Genomic DNA, 24,912 nt, shown 5'->3' with positions numbered 1-24,912 from the left:
TACAGAAATGTATGTTTTGTTTCATTTTCTGTTCTGAAGAAATGTTATAGCATTATTAGAGCAATGAAGACAGGAAAAGAAGTCTTTTCTTGCACTTACCTATTTCAACATTACATTAATGACCACTGTCATTTTAATCAAAGCCTATGGAAACTACTATGTGTGTTTCTCCTTCATCTTTAAAATGCTAACTTGGGCTTCACTGGTGGTGCAATGGTTAAGAATCCACCTGCCAATGCAGGGGACACAGGATCGAGCCCTGGTCTGGGAAGATCCCACATGCCGCAGAGCAGCTAAGCCCGTGTGCCACAACTACTGAGCCTGTGCTCTAGAGCCCGTGAGCCACAACTAATGAGCCTGAGTGCCACAACTACTGAACCCCACGCACCTAGAGCCCATGCTCCGCAACAAGAGAAGCCACCACACTGGGAAGCCTGTGCACCTCAACAAAGAATAACCCCTACTTGCCGTAACTAGAGAAAAGCCCGCGTGCAGCAACGAAGATACAGTGCAGCCAAAAATAAATAAACAAATAAATAAGTTTATTAAAAAATAAAAATTAAAAAATAAATAAAATAAAATACTACCTGGAAAATAGACTAGTTATGAGAAATGCAAAAAATTGTATCTTCAACTCAATCAAAATATAAATGAGATGTTCAAATCTTACCTACTCTTCAAAGCCCATTTCAAATTTCACGTTTTTCTTGGAAAACTGCTACCTCTTTTAAAAAACAGTAAACTGAGCTTTAAGGCCAGCACCTGTCATTCCTTTCAGCTTGGTGTCCTATTACAGTTCAGCTCTGAAGGAATGAAAGAATGAGATAAACCCCATACTGAAAATATGGCACAAGCTCCTCTTAGAGTTAAGTCAGAAATTCACTCAGTACCACAGGATGCCTGAAGTCCAATGTCCTTAGCACAGTATGGCAGACCTTCACAACTAGATCCTAACTTAACTCTTTTGGCTTCATCTTTTTTTACAATTTGCCCCGGGCTGCCTACACCCGACTGTTTGCTATTTTGTTGTCTTTTCAAGCATGCTCTCAATGCTCTTCCCTTTCTCCATCTGACAAATTCCTATTCAGCCTAAAAGGGTTCTACCCAAAAGTTACCTCCACTGTGAAAGCTCTACCTCATCCCTGCCCTATCCAAACTGCAGGCAAAACTACTTGTATCCTCATCTGTGTTCCTGTAGAAATTAATTATACTGTAACACTTAAAACATTGTATTCAGTTGTTTGCATCAACTATACTGTAACACTTAAAACATTGTATTGAGTTGTTTGCATCCTCTCTACTAGAATCTGTGTTAATCAGGGCAAAGATCTATTCATTGTTACATCCCCAGTGCCTCAGTTAACTTCAATTAATGAGAAAAACGTCATGATATTACTGTTACTATATCTTTATCAATCCAAATGGATTTAGTGGTGTCTTGAGTGTGTTTTAAGATTCTCGTTTTGGTTTTGATTTTATATGTTAAAATGGAGACTTGCTTGAGATCATACCAACGTAAAGCCAAAAACTGACTTTGAATATTACCAGCTAGAACATCATTTAAGTTTCATGGCAAGACCAGATATTTGACAGAGCAATTTCTCTCTTTTATGTCTTTTAAGAAAGCATGTAAATAATGAATAAATACGCTCAACCAAAACTTTATTTCAGACTAAGATAATCAAATATATTTTAAATACTTCATAAGAACAACTAACAAAAATATTTAAAACAAATACAGGTGTTAGAGAGGAAAATATCATCACTTACTAAAAATGTTTAAAATAAATAGCATTAAATAAACACGAAAAGCATTTTTTATCATCATTAAGAAGCTCTAGTTGGGAAAATGTTTCAGAAAACCATGATGCTCTGTATATCCACATGTGTAATTAACCTTTCAGCAGGGCAACAACAGTAACTTATAAAACAGTCTTAAATGAGACAATGTATATGCAAATACTTTAAGCTTTAAACCACCTCCTATTGTCAATTTCCATTAATGACATCATTTTCTTTCCAGTCTCCTAAAGTAGAAATATTCGTGTTACACTTAATTTTTTCTCTCTTTTACAGTCTTTCCCCATCACCCAACCCCATGTAGACATTCATTAAATCTAGTTAATTCTATATCAGATATAACCCAGAAATTAATCATCTATTCTTTATCCATAATGTTTCAGCTTTATTTCAGGCTCTCATCATCTCCTGCTGAGCATAGTAAAAAGAATGATCTTTTTACTAGTCTCCCCTCAACTTTTACCCACCACTACCATGAGATTTTTCTTCTTAAAATATTAATCACTTCGTTACTTGTTTCTTAAGAACTTCTTTTGACTCTTTGATACATACAGAATAAAATACAAACTCTTTAATTAGACATGCAGAGTTCTTCATAGTTCATTTCCAAACTTTTTTTTCAGCTCTGTATCTACTTCCACAACACAACTTGCTTTCCTGGAGCACTAAGCTTCTCACCATTCCTCAAATATATAAAGCCCTTTCACAAAGTCTTGGGCATATCCTGGTTCGTTTGCCTAAAGTATAATGTCAGGCCTTATTAAATCTTCTGAAGTCCTTTCAGTTTACAGCCAAATTGTATGTTTAGATACCCACAGTTTCATCTGCTCCCCATTCTTTAGTTCTAAATATTATTTCATTAATGTATTATTATAGTTTTTGTATATTTAGCTATTCAAAAATAATCTTTTTCCTGAGTCCTCAGTGCCGGAAAACTGGGGCAGTGAGGGGGAAGAGAGGAGTATGTTCAACTGCTTCCAACGTTCATTTGATGGTCTAATAAATTTCAGCATCAATTAAAAGATTCTTTGCTGCTGAAATAAAAGCAAGAGTCTATATTACTTTGGAATTCATGCAACTGTAAATAACACCTCTTTTAAAAATTGTGAATCCTTTTCAATTAACCTTTCACAAGAATCTTTTCAAAATTTTGAGATAGCAAAACGTCTATCGTTTTTATCATACAAATTTGTAATTACTTAGATTGCTTTCTCCTCTTGAACAGTTTTTCTGCTGAGATTAGTCACTTTGTTTTGGTTGGTTGCACAATAAACATTTAGCTGGACATTGGAAATTCATAAAACTACAACTTCCTTTGACTTTTGAAGGAATTACATAGATTTACATTAAATACAAAATACATGTCACATAAAAACTATGCTAAACATAATTTTTTATCCTGAAAGCAATATAAAATAATATTTAGGTGAGTAGTCTCTAGAGTCAAATTGTCTGTTTGAATCTATGGTCCACTTCTTCCTATCTGTGTAATGTGACCAAATTACTTAACCTTTCTGAGACGCAAATTCCTATAAATAGGAATTATAAAGTAGAACCTACCTCATAGGTAGCATTTAGAAGAGAGTTGGCACCGTGTAAATAGATATTCGTTAAACATGTCTTAAATTATGATAATTATTATTAACATCACACTAGCAAGGTGTTAGACTGGCTCCTACAATTTGATGAATTGAACATTGGCCTCTCTTCCCAGTCCCACATTTCAGTCATTTCTTGTGGGTAGCTTGGAGTAGGCCATGATGTAAGTATTTATATTTAAATTGATAAAATCAACAAACACCACAAATTAAGGAGGAATTTTTTTTCTAGAAAACCAGTTGTTAAACAGCTACCATGTAGTATTGAATCAAACTCTATTTTGCAATACTTTAGATATATTACTATATAAATCAATTCTCACTACAGATTTATAGCCTTAGCAAGTCAGGCAGTTTTTTGTTTCTTGTCTGGCTGAGGTCAAAGAGAGACAGTTTGGCAGATTCTATATCGGTGCCAAGATATGTGAAAACTTTATTACAACAAAACAAAGCAAACAAAAAAAAACTATGTTAGTTTGTTTCCATCTCATTTGATACTTTTTTATGAGTGAAGAGTCCAAAATTTGCCACATACAAAAAAGTAACTATTTCAATATTTTAAGCTTGCTTATGGTTCTATAATTTCAGGATGGCAATAGGTTCAGTTCAGAGGAAAATAACAGATCAAAAGATTGCTTCTTCTGTCATTTACAGCAGAGTGTAGTCACAGCTTATTGTCAATCAATAATCACTGACAACTAAATAATAACATAATTTTCAAAGTACTTTAAGTAAATACTCTCATCTGATGATTTAACTATCTTTTAATTTGCTGAATGAATACCTATTATCTGCAAGAAACTATGACTCATACTGAAGTAAATACTGTGACACAAAATGCAATCTTGGTCTCTAAAGAATGAATTTCGGCCAGAAATATGCATTTAAAAAGATAAATATGCATATAAAAGTAACACTACATGGCCCTTTATATAGCCTAGTTAATCGGGCCATTCACAACTTTGTCCCAGACTATTTTCTAGCCTGATCTCCAGCCACTTCTTTCCCTTTCTCCCATGCCTCTCACGCTCTGCCTCAGCAAATTGCTCACAGTTTCCCAAACACTCATGTTTTCTTGTGGTTGTTCAGTTTTTAAGACATTTATTATCTATTATGTACCAGGCACTGTGTTAAGTATTAGATATTCAAAATTAAGACAGTTTTTTTTTAAGGAATTTACAGTATGGTAGGAGAAATAGACATATAGAGCTTATTATAGTGTAATTGGATAAGTGCTACAGTAGAGGAATATCCAAGCACTGAAGAAAGAGGACCAAACCTAGTCTGGAAGCTTAGGGAAGGTACCCAGGAAGAAATGGTGCCCAAAGGCTTATTCTTGAAGGATACATCCATTCATTTGATTCCTATGAGCCTATAATTTTCAATTTTCCATAAAACTCCCTTTCTTCCCCATACTAATCAATTTTTATCCACGCCCCCACCATTTCAGGCATCTATTGTAATACAAAATTACATAATGGTTGGTTGTATATATACTATCTCCTCCACTAAATTGTTAGTACCTTGACACTTAGAACAGTCACCTTGTTGACTTTTGTGTTTCCAATGTATAGCATGGGACTACCATACAATAGACAATAATATTTTTCTAATCATTATGTTGAATATACACCAAGTGAGTAATATATAAAATAAGCAGTATAAAGAAATAGACACTATAAGGAATTCAGCGAAGGAAGAAATGAGTTCTAGATAGGAAGGCAAGAGGCTTCACAGAGGGGAGAATTGAACTGGGTCTTGAAAAACAGAATCTAGACAGCCTCAGGAGAGTAGTTTCAATTAGAAAGCAAAAAATGACCTAAGGTCCAAAGAAATAGAGCTCTGCTTTCTCAGAGATAAAGCAAGAACAGAAACAACTCTAGCATTGGACTGAGATATAGAAGTAAAGATGAACTAATTAGGAAACGTATTAACCTAAGGGGTCTGTCTACAGGAAGAGCTACTCAGTCAGGATATAAGACAACTAGGATCTGGGAGAAATTAAGTGATATTTTAAAAACAACAAATTTAATGCAGTATATAATATAGTAACATACCTATTGTGAATGTAATATATGCCCCAGAATTTCTCTAATTATAATGAATGAGTTGAGCACACTCTTTATACATCAGTGGATCTTATAAAAGGAGAGTTATTGATAGCAAAATGTGACCAAGGCCATGACTCCCTTAAGCAGGTTTTTGAGGAGTCTTGAAAAAAGAGAGCCAAGAATCACAGAAAGTGGGGAAGAAATGTAAATTTAGGACATGGGGAAAGGCAATTAGTTACCGATTGCAATGTGTTGTCACACAATTCTATTAAAGAGAAATCTTTTGCCTAATTTTTTAAAGTTTCTAATAAATAACTATGCCCTAGGAGAAATAAAGTAGGACATGAATATATGTTTAGTTATATAAAGTTGTCTGACACATCTTCATTACATACATAATACAGTACGTCCCCTACACACGAACAAGTTCTGTTCCTAGAGTGTGTTCATAAGTCCAATTTGTTTGTAAGTTCAACAAAGTTAGTCTAGGTACCCAACTAACACAATCAGCTCTATAGCACTGTACTGTAATAGGTTTATAATACTTTTCATACAAACAATACATAAAAAACAAACACAAAAACAAAGAAAACATTTTTAATCTTACAGTACAGTAACTTGAAAAGTACAGTTAGTATAGCATTATACAACAGCTGACACTTCTTAGCAGGGCCAGCTACATCACTGTTGCTTTTACAGTGATACCTTTAGTCTTGCTTCTGGACATCCCGGGCTTGAAATAAAGATATTGTACTACAGTACTCTATACAATACTGTACATTAAAGTACACAAAAGCACAACTACTTGTAGGAGATGCACGCACATGACAAGGAGCCAGACACATGAACTGACTTCTGTGATTGGATGTGCAAACACACATTCGCGTTTTTGAAAGTTTGCAACTTGAAAGTTTGTATACAGGGACTTACTGTATTTGTTTTACATGGTATTTAATCATGATTAGGAAGGAAAGTTGCAAAATGTCACTTGTTTTGCAACTTTACCTGAGGCCAGTCATGCTAATCACCCACTTACTACAGTTATATATCAGCTTCCAAAAGCTTAACCCATGATTTCTGGAGACACCTCAGAGAGCCTCTAGAGATGACTCTTTTAAAAGTTATCTAGTTCAGATCTTGGACAACAACCTGGAAAAACATAGATACAGGATATGGATTACAGTAACAATGCCATCTTTAAGAAAATAGACAAACAGGGCAGGGCTAGGCTTGGTATATAATGGGTAACTAAGCAAAGACAGAACCACAGTAATTACAATTGGGATGAAGATCCTTTTCTTCATATGTGAAAAATTAAAAGGTGAAAAGGAGAAGCAGAAGCAGAGGCACTGTGACCATACATTTCCAAGCTCTGCTAATTAGGAAAAATAAGTATGTGTGTTGTCCACTATAAAAATAATATAATGAATCAAAGGCTTATAAATAGAATTTTAGTTTAATATGATCTATGACTATCCATGTTTTGTAATAACTTAATCTTCAATAATAATGTATAAAAAGGCATAGAGGTTTTCTTTGTTTTTGGCTTATAAAATCTGTGTTGGGTGAAAACAAACACACACACACACAAAACCATATCTCCAATCAAACAATATTTAGTACAGAATATGTGCTCAACACTGTATGGATGCCATCCTCTTCTGAAAACTATAGACTGCTCAAGTGTCTGCAGGATAGTTTGGTACTGGGGGCTGACAAATGGAAGACTAGAAACAGAATTGTGACATCATTCATCATTAACCCTTTCTGCAGCCCTTGTCCTTCAGTACAGACCTACAACAAGAACTTCAGGATTTGCATATAGCCAAAACTGCATTAACTACACTGCTCAGAAGTGTGCTTTTACTTTCCTTTGCCAGAGATTCGGTAGAACTACAAAATTATTTTTGTCATTAAAAAATAAAGAGTATTCAAATCCTGGCAAGAAAATAACCTCAAATTTCAAGCTTTTGGAGGTTACTGTTGTTGTTATTTTCTATTGCTTTTTAAGAATGAGCACTATAAATTTAAATCACCTTAAACTGAAATCATAGTAAGAACTTTAAGACAGAGAGTAACGTCCACAAATCTATTGAGAGGTGATATAAAGCGTAGTTGAGACCATAAGATTATGGACTCTCTACCCCAGAAGTCCTCCTCATGCTTCAGCCCTCTACTTCTTTACCTGGGAAGTTTGTTCATTTTGTGATAATTCATTGTATTATACATTTATGAATGATATTTTTCTGTATATATGTCTCATTTCCATTTAAAAAAAAAAAAAAGTGTTGATTCTGGAACTAAACTGCCTGGATTTGAATCCTGGTGCCATAACCAACTATCTGTGTGACTTTGGGGCAAACTCCTTAACTCACTGTGCCTCAATTTCTTCAACTGTAAAATGAGAATGATAGTAATAGTACTTCCTCATGCGGTGGTTATAGGATTTTAGGATTCTGTATGTGTGGGATTTTACATTTCATATGCAAAACACGTAGAACAGTGCCTTACACATGACAAGCTCTATATAAGTATTATAGTTATTAACAGTAACCCATTCACGTCTTTAACCATTCTAGAATAAGATTCCTTAGATAATCCTTTTAAAAAAATCATTTAAGGGGTTTTCCCAACTTCTTGTAGACTTTTCACTGTTTTGTCAAATTGCACACTTTTTCCCTTTGTTTTATAGAGAGCCCTATGGGAAATAATTCTTTTTCATTTTATCTCTAGATTCAACATAAAAGGAAAAGAGTAAAATATATACCATTGGATATTTCCAAATATATTAAATATCTTCACTTATTTATATCTATCACTCTGCTTTTCAAATACACTATTAAGTCTACTTTTTAAAGTGTCTGTTATATATGTTTATTTATTAATCCTAAGAATACTTAGCTTTGCAGTTTTGTGACTATATATCCTGATTTTTTTGTTGTTATCAGAGTTTTTTTTCATAGTTTTCCTAAATATGGCCAAATAAGACCCTCATTACTAAGGACTCAAAAGTACTCTGGGAACTGGTTTTTACTCAGTGAAACAGACATTAAGTACTGAGTATCTATTATATATTCATTATTGTGCCAGGTGTCATACAAAGAAGTTATGACACAAATACAAGGCACTAGTAATAATAAAAAAGTTAATAATATAAAGATTTAAAAAACCTCATATGTAATTGTAAATAGATTATATAAATAATATATATGTGTGATTCAAGGGAATTGAGATATTAAGGATTAGAATAGGTGTAAAGGCATCACATAGAATATTTATGATTTGGATACAAGCAGAAAAGTAAAATATATTCCAGATGAGAACAGGAGCATGAACAAAGGCATAAATAAAAGTGTAAGATATATTGGTAAAATGGAGCAGGGCTCTTGGTCCTTGCCCTACCATGTCCTCAGCCTGCCTTTTGTCTGTAGAAAAACTTTAGCCAAATAAGTTTAATCAGAGAAGTGAGGAAATGCAGCAGCAAAGAAAACAGACAAGACTAATTAATAATAGTTTAGTCTTTAAGCATAGTCAAGGACCCTTACTTAGTTCCTTTTCAAGAGCTATAGATAATATTCTGAGCCATATCCTGTGAGCTGTCTTGTAGATACTGAATCCCAAACCAGGTGGAAGAAGTTAACTATATACATGATGACCAGACTGTAGCCATGACATAGGCTGCCACAATTCCAAGAATTGGCCTCAAGGAAATGGGAACAAACCAACCCTGGAAGTGAAGACTAACTGTACTTAAAACAATTAAGATGATGCGGATCACACCACCACAAGATCAATTTCAAGATGACTGTCTGTGCTGACTGTGCTGTTTCTGCATGTAGCCCCCTCCCTCGGTCTACAGAAGCTCTTGCCCACTGATTGTCAATGGGGGAGAGTTGGCCTTTAGACAGGAGTCTGCCCCCTGACCCCTCTGCCTGTTGCCAGCATCCCAGCATCCGAAATAAAGCAAACTTTCCTTTCCACCAACCTGCCTCTTTATTGGCTTTTGAGAGGCGAGTGGCCAGACCCCTACTTGTGGTGACATTGGGGCAATAGTGAGTAAATAAGTGTGTTTGAGAGAAAATGGTTTTGTAAAGTGGTAAAAGAAGATAGGCAAGAAAGAGACTTAAGGTCAAGGTGTTCAGAACCTTGAATGCCAGGCTTAAAAAAAAAAGTGTGAACTTTATGCTATAGGAAAGACTATATTCGTGGGTTTACTTCAGGAGAAGAAGTATTTAAAATAGCCTTTTGGTGGTTGCATTTAGGATGAATTGGAGACAAGTGGGAGAGAATGCTGTCCCTAGCAGAAATTAGATAAGAAGTTATAGCCATACACCCAGAAATATTAAGGATCTGTATTTGATCATCAACCACAGGAATGAGAAGGCAATAAGTGAATGATTTTTAAATATATATATTATTAGAATTTAATTTCGTTTGCATTCCTTCCTTGGAAGTTTCTGTCCACACTACTGAATCCAGATGAGAATCCTAGACCAGTTGACGCAGTTGTGTTTCACTTTCCCGACCCTCTGACCCTGAGGTAAAGTGAAGGATGAGGCAGGTGTCGCTTGTCCTGTGGGCTTTGGCTCCTGCGTTGTCTCGATTATTGAATCTTTGGCTTCATACTAGATTCCTGCTTTTCCTTTCCTCTTGTGAATGTTAAGTCACCTTAGGGTAGTTCCTGTGTGATAGGCATAAAATGTTAAGGATAATTGCTGGCCTTTTCCAAGAAATGGCCACTTTAACCACATGAGGAAACAATAGTAATCATTCTTTTAACATTTGTTTTGTATCTTCTGTTGCATAACTGTTTAGATTGTATAGTATTTTTTATTTAACACAATTCATGATGTACATAATTTTTATGTGAATCTAAGAATCTGTCACAATAGAAAAGGGTAGGAATTACAGTTGGAGGGCGTGTTAGGGGAATACAAATTTTTAAACCCAAATGTTTTATTCTCATCTCCATGAATTTTTTTTTTTTTTCAGAAAAAGCTAAAAACTGTTAATAATTACTATGTTTACTTATTTATACTTTTAAATTAGGCTTTTTGTACATATTTAATTTTTTTGGATATTTGCTTTTAATATTGTTTACTCTTGTGGAAACTTTATGAATATTTAAGAAATAAAGTCCCTAAGATAACATATGTTTTTAAACATTCACAAATTAACAAATAATTCTTTGAATTTTTATTAGGTTTTTTTGGTTCTGGACAACTCTAACTTTAGGGATATTTCTAAATTTGTTAATAAAAACAGGAAAAATATTAAGGTAACGTCATCAAATTTATTCTTTTTATTTTACCTTTCTCATTTCTTGATTGATTTTATTTATATGTATAAAATAACCTAGATTCTGCTTTGTCACCAGCAGTGTGTAGGTTTCTCTACATATGGAAACTTGGCACAACAAATAGGGAATTGAGATGGAGGTTTTCCTCCCATGAAAGGACTCCCACTTGATTTTATGTTCAAAATTATAAAATGCACTTTTGTTTCACAACCTCTGAAATGACTAAATATTGCCCTTTGGGAAATCTGAGTCTTTGCATGTGCTATTTCCAGAGTCTACCTCAGTCATACAGGATTAGTTTTAGGTGTGAATGAATTGAAACCATATTGAAATTCAGTTTGTCATCTATGCAGATGTGTCTTCCTTCCTTTCTAACTTTTATTAACACCAAAATTTCAATTGAAAATATTTGTTATTATTCCTCTGGCAAAACCATATGTTCCAAATGAAGCCTCTACGAAATGTCTGGATTAGCCTTCCCCTCTTTGTTGCGGCAGCTTCATCACTCGGATGTGCCTCATCTCAAGGAGCAGTTTCAAACACAACTTACCTCCTCCTGTTTTCTCATAGCTTCATAAACACAAACTCATGTAACAACATTAAAAATCTTGGGACCTAGTAACTGTTCCTGTACAAGGACCTAAGTACTTTATGAGAACACACAGAGATGGACATGTGACATGTCTGTTTACACGGCAGCAGGGCATTACCTTCGGTTGACATTATGCAGACACAGTGTCCAGCAAGATCACTATGTGCTGTGATGGTTTGCAAGTGTTCTGTTAAGATTTTTGTTTCAATGTCTGTCTCCCAATATTTTGAACCTAATTTAAAGAAAAAGACATTTCCAAATGGTATTTATTAAATGTTTTTCCTTAAAAAAAAAAGAATTTAATTACTGTTGTGCTGTTGTGGAGCTAAGACATCAGCAATGATTCCAAAGTTTTAAGTCTAGATGACTAGGAAAATAGAGACACTGTTAACAGGAAAGAGAAGGGGAGAGGTTGTACTTGTTTGAGGATCTATCACGAGGATAAATGTGAGGAGTTTGGTTTAGGTATATTGCGTTAAGTCTAGTGCATTTTATTGCACTAGACTTATAATCGGAAAGAAATAGAGCTCAACAGCAGGAAAGAGCAGAAACTAGGAAGGTTTTGGTTTCATTTAGGGGTCTTCATTTGCTGGAGTTGAAGATTAAAAATTTTGGCGATCTTCTTTTTAGGTGACTCATCTAGAGTGTGAGAGCTGGCTTGACAGACTAAATCTAGAGTGGACATGTTTCCATCCCATCCTGGTCCTTTTTACTGGAAGGGAAAGGTCCTGGTTCAGTCCACTAATAAATAGAGTTAAAAGTTACCTAAGTGGAATCAACATCTGAAGGAAGACCAAAACTTTCTTAAAAAAAACCCAAAAAACTGAATTTAACTGTAATAGTCATGAACAGGTTCATCAGATATTTTGTATGTGAGCCTAAATTTTGTTCCAATCAACAGGCATTGGAAAAGCCCTAGAAGTTTCCAATGAAGTCACCTAGTATTAACAAAAATTTGAGAAACAGAGACCTAACTGAAATAAAAAGGGGCTTATTTAGGGTTTGTTAGGACTGCAGCCTGGGAGCCACAGATCCAAGAAGCACTTGAACTGTCAAAATGGGAGAGGCTTATAAAGGCAAGAACCACAAGGTTATAGTTATATGAATCGTTTATCAAGAATTACTAATTGGAGCTGGCAAGAAGTAGGGGTTCTTGTTAAGCAAGGATTGGTTGCATAGTTAGAAGGGGGAAGAACCTTGAGACACAATGTTGCAGCTAACAGATGTTTTACACACCTTGGGTTAGGTACAGTTCACAGAAGTTCAGGGATGTGCGGGATGTGCCTGAGACCAGGTGCTCAATGGCTGCCCCCATCCATTTTTGTATGCCTGAACTGTGATTATTCCATTATAATTTTAATTTATTATCACTAGCAATTGCCCAAACCTAATCGTACAATAAGTTAGTGGGCTGGTGTCCTGGTTTTAATTCTAGAGAACTTTCTGGAAATTTTAAACTGCCTAACACAAGATTAGAGGTCTGGTGAATGGATTTCATACAACTTTCCCCATCACATGGATATAAATGTACTTTAATCACGGTCTGTATGTTTTTACCCTGAACTGAAGCCTTCCCTTGCAGATAGGCTACTGCATCTTCTGTAGCTAAAGTTCTTTTGGAAAAAATTATCCCTACTTGGGGAATTCCTCTTGAACTTCATAATAATCAAGGAACCCATTTTCCTGTGCAGGTGCTTTGACAAGTCCGCACTGTTTGGCCACTTTTACAGTATTTTACTGCACTTAATACCCTAAATCTTTAGTTGAATGAATTGATAGCATTATTAAGACACAATTGGCAAAATTTGTAGAAGCCCTCCAAATACCCTGCCCAGAAGCATTGCCATTTGTCCTTATAAATCTCAGATTCATCCCTTTTGGAACTAATAAACACTCATTCTTTGAGACAGTCATAAGATGCCCAATGCACTTGGCTCCTGCATCTTTTGACCCACAATTAATATTGTGTATGATTCACTGGAAATTTCCTCTATTAGAAAAGACACCTCCAGAAGAACTTCCTTCATCCTTGCTGGAAAGGCTCCTATCAGGTACTGCTAACCATCCCTTGTGCTACCAAACTCCAAGGAATAGATTCTTGGATTCACATGATACACCTAAAGAAAGTGCTGAAGTCTGGCTGGATCTGCACATCATCTGGTGACCTGAAAGTAAGATTTTCCAGAATTAAAGTAGATGACATCTGATGAGACAGCTTTCCCAAGATATCTGAACCATGCCTGTTAGAAGTCTGTCACCAAACTTTGATGATAATGCTTCAGATGATCTCCAATGCCTATGCTCTTGATAACATATGGACTTTAGATAAAAAGTGTCTGAAAGGGTGTCTCTCCTACCCCCTCCTTGTTACTCAGATATGACTTCAATATGTTTCCCATTTGTCCACTTTCCCTTTGACATGATACAGAACACTCATAAGAGTCTACTCCTGGCATTGTGAAGCAAAAAGCCACTGAAACTGGAAAACCTAACTCTTGGTCAGTGATGCTTTTAGAGAAAAATCTTGATCAAAAGGGGAAAAAATGTGGGACTTCCTAGGTGGCACAGTGGTTAAGAATCCGCCTGCCAATGCAGGGGACACGGGTTTGATCCCTGCCCCAGGAAGATCCCACATGCCGGGGAGCAACTAAGCCCGTGTGCCACAACTATTGAGCCTGCGCTGTAGAGCCTGTGTGCTGCAACTACTGAAGCCTGCATGCCTACAGCCTGTGCTCCACAACAAGAGAAGCCATTGCAATGAGGAGCCCACGCACCACCCCAATGAAGAGTAGCCTCCACTTGCCACAACTATAGAGAGCCTATGTGTAGCAACGAAGACCCAACATAGTCAATAAATAAATAAATATTTTTTTTAAAAAAAAGGAAAAAATATGAAAACTTAATAAACAAAAACCTAAATTAAATAGAGTTAGGAGACCAGAAGGAGGAATTCTCACACCATATGACAGTAGGGGAGCCCAATGTGAAGAAGAAAGACTCCTCTTCTTTCCTGGCAACAACTTAGCCAATGAAAAGCCATGGACTCTGTTCACTGTAGCCTCCCCAATTTTCCCCTCTGTAAAAGAGTTCTCCTTCTTCTGCTTGTGCAAGCACTTGCATGTGGCTCGCCATGGTAACAGACCTCAATTGCAATTCTCTGCAGATGCTGAATAAAACCATCTTTGCTGGAGAAATAACTGGCAGTCTATTTGTTTTAGATCAACAAGTGTTACCTACATATAGACAATTACCTGCAAAATATTAAAATGTATGAAATTTCCCTTAGAAACTATAAAAGGGAAAACCATTTAAACTTTTTAAAAGGCCTTAAAAAACCATGATCAGTATCAAGGAACACTTAGAGAAAAAAAGTCTAGCACAACCTTCATCTGTCAGTAGCAAGGAGGAGAAGGAGGAGAATGAGGAGGAGGAGGAGAATGAGGAGGAGGAGGAGAAGGCAGAGGAGGGGGAGGTGGGGGAAGAGAAGGGAGGGAGGAAAAGACATCTACATAAGGAAGAATATAAACATTTTCTTGGCTTGTAAATGATTACACTGGTTGCCAAAAGATGGTTTGGTTTCAGAGTCTAATGCCAATTGTAAACACTATATCCCAGTCAAATAAATCTAGAAACTCCCTTTTGTCAAATTAAATGTCCTCTTTCTTCCATAAATCTAATCTTATGGCATTCATGGAAATTAATTCAAGTACTAAGTCACTTCTTAATTAAGTTCCTTTATAATATATTCCACTATATACGGTACAAGCCTATATTGAATAATAAGAAATATAATCACCTGCTGGGAGATGTTTTCTCTTTAAAATCAGTATAAAAACAACTGGTTTTCATTGCTTTGGGTTCTGTAAACAGAAAATAATGCATCACACTTATTATACCAATTATGAAACAGAATCATTAAGTTATAAAAATATAATAATAAAGTTATAATGATCTTTCCAATCATCAGAATTCTCAGTTGAATTTTAATTATTCTATTTGATAAAATCACAGAAAAATACCTCACTAAGAATGAACAGTAAAGAGATAGAGGAAATAATCCACCAAATAATTGCCAAGCTTTACTATGAATCAGGAACTTGGCATTTAAATGAATCAAAGTGGAAATATAAGATACAGCTTCTGCACTAAGTAGCTTTAAAATATAGTTGGATATTAAAATCTGAAAGGAAAACTATGTGCCCTGGTGATATTTCATTGAGTATTCCATGCATCTTAAGTTTAATGGAAATTGAAAAGAAAGAACTATTACTCTGGAATTGATAATCAGGGAGTTTTCACAGTATTTGAACGAGACCTTGAAGAATAACTAGGAAATGCTACAGCTATCTAAATTCAGCAGTCTTGTAATCTGACTCTTTGGTGGAAATATGCCAACCCATTCTAAAATTCCTCATTTGGTGGTACACATTGGTGAGTCAGAATATCTTTGTTTGAGAAGATCTTGTCCTGCTCAGGCTCATTTAAAAGATTCTACAGTGGGCCCTAAGTATTTATGGGTTTCACATCTACAGCTTCAACCAACCAAGGGTTGAAAATATTGGGGGGAGGGGGAATTCCAGAAAGTTCCAAAAAGCAGAACAGGCAATTACTTACGTAGCACTTACATTGTATTTACAACTATTTACATGGTATTTACATTGTATTTCCAACTATTTACATAGTGTTTACATTGTATTCAGTATTAAAAGTAGTCTAGAGATGACTTAAAGCATATGGGAGGATATGCATAGGTCATATGCAAATACTAAGCCATTTTATATAAGGGACTTGAGCATCCATGAATTTTAATACAGCCATGGGGGTCCTGGAACCAATCCTTCATAGATACCAAGATGACTGTATTCTACTCTAATTCCAGATCTAGGATCTGGTCAGAAATTACTACCACAGCCTGTTACTTGGCCCAGCTCCAGCTCACCCTACAGAAGAGCATCACCATAACTACCAAAGAGGACAGTTTTCTTCTTTCTGAAGGAAAAATATTTTGTCATAAATCTGAAGAGATTCATCTTTGTCATCTTTCTACTCGTTTATACTATCTTTGAATAAAATGCATCATCAAGAAACAGTGTGATCCTTCCTATGGAAGAAGCAGGAACAAAATATTCAGAGAAATAAGTAGAAAGCATACTCACCTGACAGCAGCAGGGACATTGTGTCTTAACTGCTTTAATATTCCTGAATAAGACTTTCTTAATTAGTTTTAAGGTGACCCTACAAATTATTTTTAACAGCTGCTGGAGAGATATAGACTCCTCAGATGAACACTGGTGGTTTCTAAAAACATAAATGGAGTTGGGTTACTGTATTCTTTCCTCCTGACCTAAGTGGCAAATCGTTCACACAGCTTTTAGGACAGAAAAAGTACAAGTGTAAGTAATATCATTAATGGTCCATTCTCTTAGGTTAGTAGATTTATTATCTCCTAAGGAGAAAGAGCTTCAATATACTTAGAAGTATTTAGAAAGCCCTAATTTTTAATATGCGTGCTGAATTCATAAAAAACAAAGAGTAAATTTTTGCTTTTTCAAAACTGATCCTCATCAATTGAGTTCAAATTGCTTTCAAAATGGTCATGATCTCAAGTTTCAATCACTTATTTTCCAAGGAGTACAATGATGAATGAACATTTTAATGTTTCCAGGTAGCAGATTTTAATAGAATGTGGCTTTTATAGATTTAATCTTTGGGTTGTATCTATTTGTGAATGACCCTGAAGGCTATAATGACAGTAATATGTCCTTTGCTGAAGCTCACATCTAAATCTTACACAACTCGGAAGCTGGTGGTTGTAACTGATAACTAAATTAGTAAATCTGCTCAAATTACCACCCAGTGTCTGCACCTCAGTGTAGCTTTCTTGTTCTTATTTAATTTATTGTCTCATTTAATATTCTATAAGTAGGCATTATGGCTTACTTTACCAAGAAAGCAATTTATCCTAGAGCGATATTCATATAATAGAGAGTCGGGAAGGTCTTAGAACACATCTTTCAGGAATCCCAAAGGTTTACATTATATTAAAGAAGCAATACAATGTCAGTTATTTAGTCTTATTTTTTATCCAATCCAGAATCAACATGCTTGATCTTCTAATACTATATTACAACCTATAGAATCAGAACCAATAAGGTCTATGGTCAATGAATGTTTCTAAAAACATTATATGTGTTGTGAACTTAACATTGCTCTAAAAAGTAAAGTCTGTTTTAATTTTTTTAATGATTTATTGATTTTTACTTTTGGCTGCGTTGGGTCTTCGTTGCTGTGCGCAAGGCTTTCCCTAGTTTCAGAGAGCAGGGGCTACTCTTCATTGCGGGGCAAGAGCTTCTCCTTGTGGTGGCTTCTCTTGTTGTGGAGCACAGGCTTTAGGCATGTGGGCTTCAGTAGTTGCGCCACACGGGCTCTAGAGCGCAGGCTCAATAGTTGTGGCACATGACTGTGCTCTGTGGCAGGTGGGATCTTCCTGGGGCAGGGATCGAACCCATGTCCCCTGCATTGGCAGACGGATTCCCAACCACTGCGCCACCTAGGAAGTCCCAAATAAAGTCTGTTTTAAAAAACATTGTATTATATTAGCAAAGTGTTATTTATATGTCTAATTCCAAAATATTGTTTAACACTACAGTGTTATTAATAGCCAATTTTATTAGAACATCTATAAATTAGCCTGAGAAATCTTAAACCAACTTGCATTATATCTAGCAGTGGTACTGTGATCACTGTCCCTAATTTTGATAAGCAACAATATGAAAAGTCTCTAAGGAAATTATTTTAAATGAACTCAAAACCATGAATTTAATTTGGTTTTCATTTGGAAGAAACTGGTTCAATATTATCTTAGATGTAAATTAGCACTATTAACTTACTATCTGGAATTTTGTGGATGCCCAATATCTTGAATTTTTGAACTATAGAGCTCTACTTTTATAAATGAGGAAATCTAGTCATGAAGAGAATTTAAGTAATTTTCCCAAGACCACATCTAATAAGTAGCAAAATTGGTTCTTGAATCAATATCTCTTAATTCAAAATCCAGTGATTCTCACAGAAAAAAAAAATGAGTGGGGGAAGGAAATGTCTACTTATAGAAAAGAAAATTTTATCTTTCTATGATCTCAATACCTGAATATTCTTTACTATAGACTTACCTGTTGAATGCTCTGTTTAAATGCAGTTATCCTCTTTATTAATTGTTCCTAGGGCTGCTATAACAAGATACCACAGAATGGGTGACTTAAACAACAAAATTTTATTCTTCCACAGTTCTGGAGCCCAGAAGTCTGAAATCAAGTTGTCACTAAGGCTGGTTCTCTGTGGGGGCTCTGAAGAAGAAACTGTTCCATGCTCTTTTCTAGCTTCTGCTGGTTGCTGGAAATCTCAGCCATTCTTTGGCTTGTGCATAACTCCAATCTCTGCCTCCATAGTCGGTGTTTTCTCTGTGGTGTCTCTTTCCTCTTCATAAAGGACAGGTAGATATGCCGATCATTAGTTCACAGGAACACAAGTTATTTTGGATTTAGGACCCGCTCTAATCCATTATAACTTCATCTTAACCTGCAAAGAGCCTATTTCTAAATACGGTCACTATCTGAGGTTTGGGATGGGCATGAATTTTGAGGGGATACTATTCAACCCAGTACATCTTACCTAAATGGTGATAGGCAACAGTTAAAAAAAAGATTTTTTTTCCTATCCTGAGTTCACTTACTTTTCTTTGGCTTATAGATTGAAAAAATACATATATTTAAATATTTTATGGAATATTAAAAAGGATTTTCAGCTTGCAGTCATTACTATCCTCTCAATGATTAACCAAACCTAAATAATTTCAAAATTATGATGTGTGTGTCCTATGGATTCACAATTCATCACATTAGATATGATGCACTAGTTATAAAATTTCAACCAAAAATAAAGAAATTGGAATTTTTTTTTGCCTTTCTATAAGAAAGTAGACTGAACTAATGGATAGGCATATCTACCTGTCCTTTAAAGCTAGGTCTGAGAGAAGTTACCAGTACCCAAGTAAACAGTGAGAGAATCTAAGGCAAATATAAACTCAACTCGGTTGGAAAATTTTAGATCAATTAGTCCTCTCCAAGTAGGGATAAACAACAAAACAATATTGTACCTATGCATTGAAAATGCAAAGCCAAGAAAGAGGATGTTGCCCTAGAAACTCTTGGGAAAATTTTTATTTCTAAAAAATAAGAAAGGGAAGAAAATTTTAGAAGACGGCTATTTTGCATCTTCAGAAAAGATAAAAGAAATGGCCTCTGGAACTAAAGCAGGGAGATAACAAATTGAGATGAAGGCAGAAATGCTAAAGCTGAAAAAGAAAACGTACAAAATGTATTAACAGAATTAAAATCTGTACTGGACATAAAAGAACAGAATTAACACTACAGAAAACCACATCAGTGTTATGGAAAACAAAGTTTCAACCCTCCATAGAATACAGAGGAAATGGTCAAAGCTAAACACGATGGGAAAAGTTTATACATTAAATTTTGCGGCTCATGGAGAAACTGACACAACTCTCCACATGTCAAGTTCAAATTTCCAGGATGAAAAATCCAGTTGGCCTCCCTAGGTTCTAATATTCAATTAAGCAACAGATAGTAGCCAGGGACCTATTTCTTCAGACTAGAGGGAGCTATTTATTTGTGGGCAAGGCATATTCTCCAAAAGTATCTACTACAGATCCCAAATATGAACACAAAAAATTAGACAGATAGATGGATGGAGGAAGGGATGGCTGGCTGGCTGGATAAATAGAAAGGTAGATAGACACAAATATGTATTTACATAGAGATAAAGTCATACTCATCAATTTAATTATTAATATTCTCCAAAACAATTCAACCAACATGCATATATTTGAAACATATATTATTATTTTATTTATTATCTATGTATCATATTCCCTTTTAGCTGGGTTAGATCCACACAAGAACCCTTGGCAATCATTATTTTAGTCCCACAAACACTTTTTTAAAGGCAATATTGTAAGTGCTGCTTGAAAAATACTAAAATGATTGAAACAGTTTTTACTTTCCAGGAGTTTGTAAGCAAATGTATAATAAGAATAACAAGTGCACAATAAACTCTCCTAAATACCTTTTCCGAAACTTAGGTGATTCCTAAAGTTTTACCATTCTCATCCCTTCTCTCTATACTTGTCCCTTGTCAATCATATCTAGTCTCATGGCCTCAACCACTACCTGTATTAATAACTACTAGACAAATTGCTGTTACATAGTATCTTATATTTGAATAGAGCTTCATAGTTTGTATTCTCATATATACTATCTCAGTTAATTTTCACAACAACCCTGTAAACTGTCTGCTATGTGCTAGGAAGCGAAAGATTCTTCTGCCAACAGATAATATTTTAGCTGAACTTGACGGATTAATAGAAATCTTCCAGGCAAAGGAAAGAGAGTTTCCCACAAAGAGAGTAGGAGCAAACAGAAAAATACAGAAGTACGGCTCCACAGCATAATGCAGCATAGAAGACTGAAAAGATGTAGTAAGAGATGAGGTAGGAGGGGTATGCAAGAGCTAGAAAACAAAGGGTCTTGTATGATGTGCATTTTTATTTTTGCTCTATAAAGTGAGAAACCACTTAATTGTTTTATTCAACGGAGTAATGTGATTTTATATGAGTTTTTTCAATAGTTATGAGAATGAAAAAGAACAAGTCCAGGAGTGAGATGATGAAAGCCTGAACTAATACAGTGGCAGTGAGGGATGAGTTTAAGGGACTTTCAAAGAGTGGGAATTACAGGGCTTAAGTAATGATTTGATGGGGAATGAGAGAGATGGAGGAGCTGAAGGTGATGCCCAAGGTTCGGATTGAGAGGACTGGGTTGATAGGGGGGACCTTCTAAGTGCTAGGGAGCACAGGGAGATGGGTGGAGGTGAAGGGGCAGGGGAGATAAGTATTTTGTAGATGTTGAACCTGAAGTATCTATAGGAAATTCACTTGAAAATGTTCTGTAGGCAGTCTAAATAAGGAACCGGAGAGCAATGTCTAGGTTTAAGATCATCAGTGGTCATTCTCTTCTTGAACACTCCCTCTTTAGGATGATAAAATGGACTTAAAGGGGGAACATAGAAAGGACAGCAAAAAAAAATGAGGGAGCCGTCTATTTCTGTTCTCCTTCAGGTAATAGATGCAAAGGCAGGAATGCTGGGGACAGTAGACTTTTATCTGAGCCTGTTTCCTCCCTGCCCTCCTCCACCCAACAACAGCAACAACAACAACAAAAAGATGTTCTGTGGTTAAGGCATCCAAGTAGCAGTCTGTCACATAGTAGAAGATTCTGAATACATGATTTGGGATTGGAAGTTTTCTGAGGAGGAAATGGGGGATTATTGAAGAGAAATAAGATGATCACGGTATTCACAACATTTATCTTGCATAAGTATATTAGGCAGATAAAAAGGTAGTAATTTATAGAGGGAGAAGCATGTTATTCGGAATGAGGTGAAGAAGAAGGAAGGATTAAGGCCAACTGAAGAAGGCATCTGGAGATGTTACTAATACGTATGTTGCATCAGTTTCCTCCTCATCTGTAAAATGGGTTATAATAGTAAATGGAGTTGTTATTAAATACAATATTGCATATAAAGTGCTGGGTACACTGCCTGACACAAAGTAGGTGCTCACTAGGTGTCTGATAAATGAATAATGAATGAGGTCAAAAGAAATTCAGCATGCATGCACTACTGAACACCACCATTGGTTATGCAGGCATTTTCTTTCTTTTTAAAAAATCAGTACAATCCACCCTCCTAGAGACTAGGGTACAGGTGCTAAACCTACATTCTGAAAAAAGTCAAAGGTCAGCAATGGTCACTCTTTCTCTTTTTGAACCTCTTTAGGATAGTAACATAAACTTTAAAGGAAGAATATGATAAGAACACTAAAAACTGAGAGAACCAACTGTTTCTTTCCTTCTTCAGGCAGTAGGTAAAAAAGAATATAGGTTTGTTTTTGTTGGTTGTCTCAGAGGGGGTGTAGAAGTCATTATTTTTATTTTTCCCTTAAATTTTATGCTAAGATTCTCTGTTGAGTTCGAGTGAAAATTCAAAGGAACTATAATGAGGAAAATAGAGACTGAAGGGAGAAACAAGTCATTAAGATCTGCTTTAGTCAAGGAGGGCTTTTGAAGACCCTTCAGGATCAGATGGTCTCCAAAGTACAGAAGTTCCACAATATGAATCCAAGATTATATTTGCAGAATCACACAACTAAAAAAGAGTACAGCCTGGTAAATGGGACTACCTAAAAAATCATCAAAGAAAAGGAGTAAGGGCCATATATAGTTCAAGTCTGCTATCATCCTTTCTTTTGTGTTGTCACTAACAATAGTGGTGAAAAGTTCCAACTTGAGAGCACTGCTATGAATCTGTAGGTTAGGCCCAAATGTAGAAGACATGGAATGAATGGAAAGAATGGAATAAAGCATTTTCTATTCTTAAGGCTGTGGATCACCTGCATTTGCCATGACTATTTCTGAGAATTCAAGAAACTTCTGGAAACTCAAAACTGACAATAATTCATTCAGCAGGGACTTGAAACTTTTATTGTGGATTGTTCAAATTTTAAGGGAAATTGGTGACACAGCAAAGAATGATCTTTCAAACTGAAGTTAGATTGAATCATGGATTACAGAGATAAATCAGAAGTGGGCTGGATGAAATGATCAACTGAGTCCATTAAAACTAGGGCTTTTAATCCCTCTTCTGTATAGAGAGGCATGGAAAGCTCCCTTAACTGCATGGGAGTCACTCCTTCATGGTCTTGCATTTTTTCCACTTATTTTGGGGGGGGGGGGAACAAGTAGAAGGAGTACAGACATATACAATAAACACTTTATGTGTCAGAAAAACTGTTGTATAGTTTTATTCTAGGTGACAACTTTCTGTTTGTCTTTGGGAAGCTAGTTTACTTTGTTGGTCTATCCATATATGTTTAAAAATAGGATTACAAAATCAGGATAAACATGATTATCTTACATAATGCCTCTCCTCTGTAAGGATTAATATCCTTAGCTTTTTGAAATAAAGGCACTCTACCCATACAAGAAAATTACTATCATTATTCTTTATGAATTTAAATGAGTTTAAATCCATTTTTCCAATTCCTGCCTCTTTTCATTTTCTAATGTTGTCTTCCAAACACTTACTTTTCCTTCCTATTTCCTAAATGCCCCCTTGCCTTTAATGCCTAAATGCCCCCATCCACTCTTCTTGGCTCATATATTTTACACACAGCATGTCTGATAAATAGTATTACCATGAGGGCACAGGGCCACAAGCTTAGACCTGTTATATCACTGGCAATTTGCACTTTTACTGCCATTCTCAGTTTTCAACTTGTCTGTGCCACAAATAAAGTGGATGGAAATACTAATTGAAGTTGTGTACATGTAAAAAATTATTCTTGGTTTTATTTTGTTTGTTTGAATCTAGGAAGGAGTGAGGTGGAAGTAAGAAAAGGGGTGAGGTGGAAGTAAGTACTTCAGAAAAAAATACAATTTGCAACTGAGGAAAGGAAAATGGCTTCTCAGTTGTTTCTGGACAGGTACTCAGGTACTCCAGAAAAAAACAAACAAGCCTCTGCCTAAAGCACCTTTCTCCCCATCCCTCCCCCTGCCTAGTGTTGGGGACTAGACTTCAAGTAGTGGGACAACTGCTGCAGCTGATGGCCTTCTTCACTCAACTCGGTCGGTGCAGTATCCCAGACCCTCTACCCCAGGGCAGCGCATCTCTGCTCTTCTGTGATCACATCTGCAAATGAGTGATGAAGGAAAGAAACACGGGGCTCCCTCATTTTTCAGTGCCCCTACCACACTCTTTTAAAGTTCATTCTACCATCCTATAGAGGGGACCTGCTTTCTGTAATTTAAATAATATCCCTTTGATGTTTTTAGGATGGACTTCCCTACTGTGACTTCGTGTTGCATATATAAAAGGGATCACAAAAAAAATTTCAACAACAAATGAGCTTAAAAAGATAAAATTGCACAATAACTGGAGATTAAAACATAAGATATCGCCAAACAATGCGTCAGTGCAAATAGAACTAACAAACAAAATCTGCTTGCCCAAATTAGACAAAGCTGTTTCACAAAAGCGCACGCTTCTAAATCAAATCTCCCCTACCGCAGAACACGGTTCAAAGTATGTGTTCATTTTTCCCTACACACAAGTTGTCAGTAAGTCATCGAAAACCTAACATGGCCACGATAGAGACCTCCGGGGTATATGAACGGGTACACGTCTTCGAGGCAGAGAAAGGGCACCACGACCCCTTCCGCTGGTGCAGATTGCAGTGAGGAGACTCTTCTCCAGAGAGAAACCAGAGAGCACAGCCCAGAGAGCACAGCGTAAACTGCGGGAGTAGGCGAAACCGGCAAAAGACGGGAAATCACTTTGAAAGCTTTGGAGGTTGTGGCCACGGCCAACCAAAGCGACTTATCTAGAACGGACTTTCGCCCCCACGCCATCCGGAGACACAGAAAGAATCAGACCCGG

The sequence above is a fragment of the Hippopotamus amphibius genome, chromosome 7 (genome assembly GCF_030028045.1).
Source record: "Hippopotamus amphibius kiboko isolate mHipAmp2 chromosome 7, mHipAmp2.hap2, whole genome shotgun sequence".
Taxonomy (NCBI): domain Eukaryota; kingdom Metazoa; phylum Chordata; class Mammalia; order Artiodactyla; family Hippopotamidae; genus Hippopotamus; species Hippopotamus amphibius.
Note: the sequence above shows the minus strand (reverse complement) of the source record.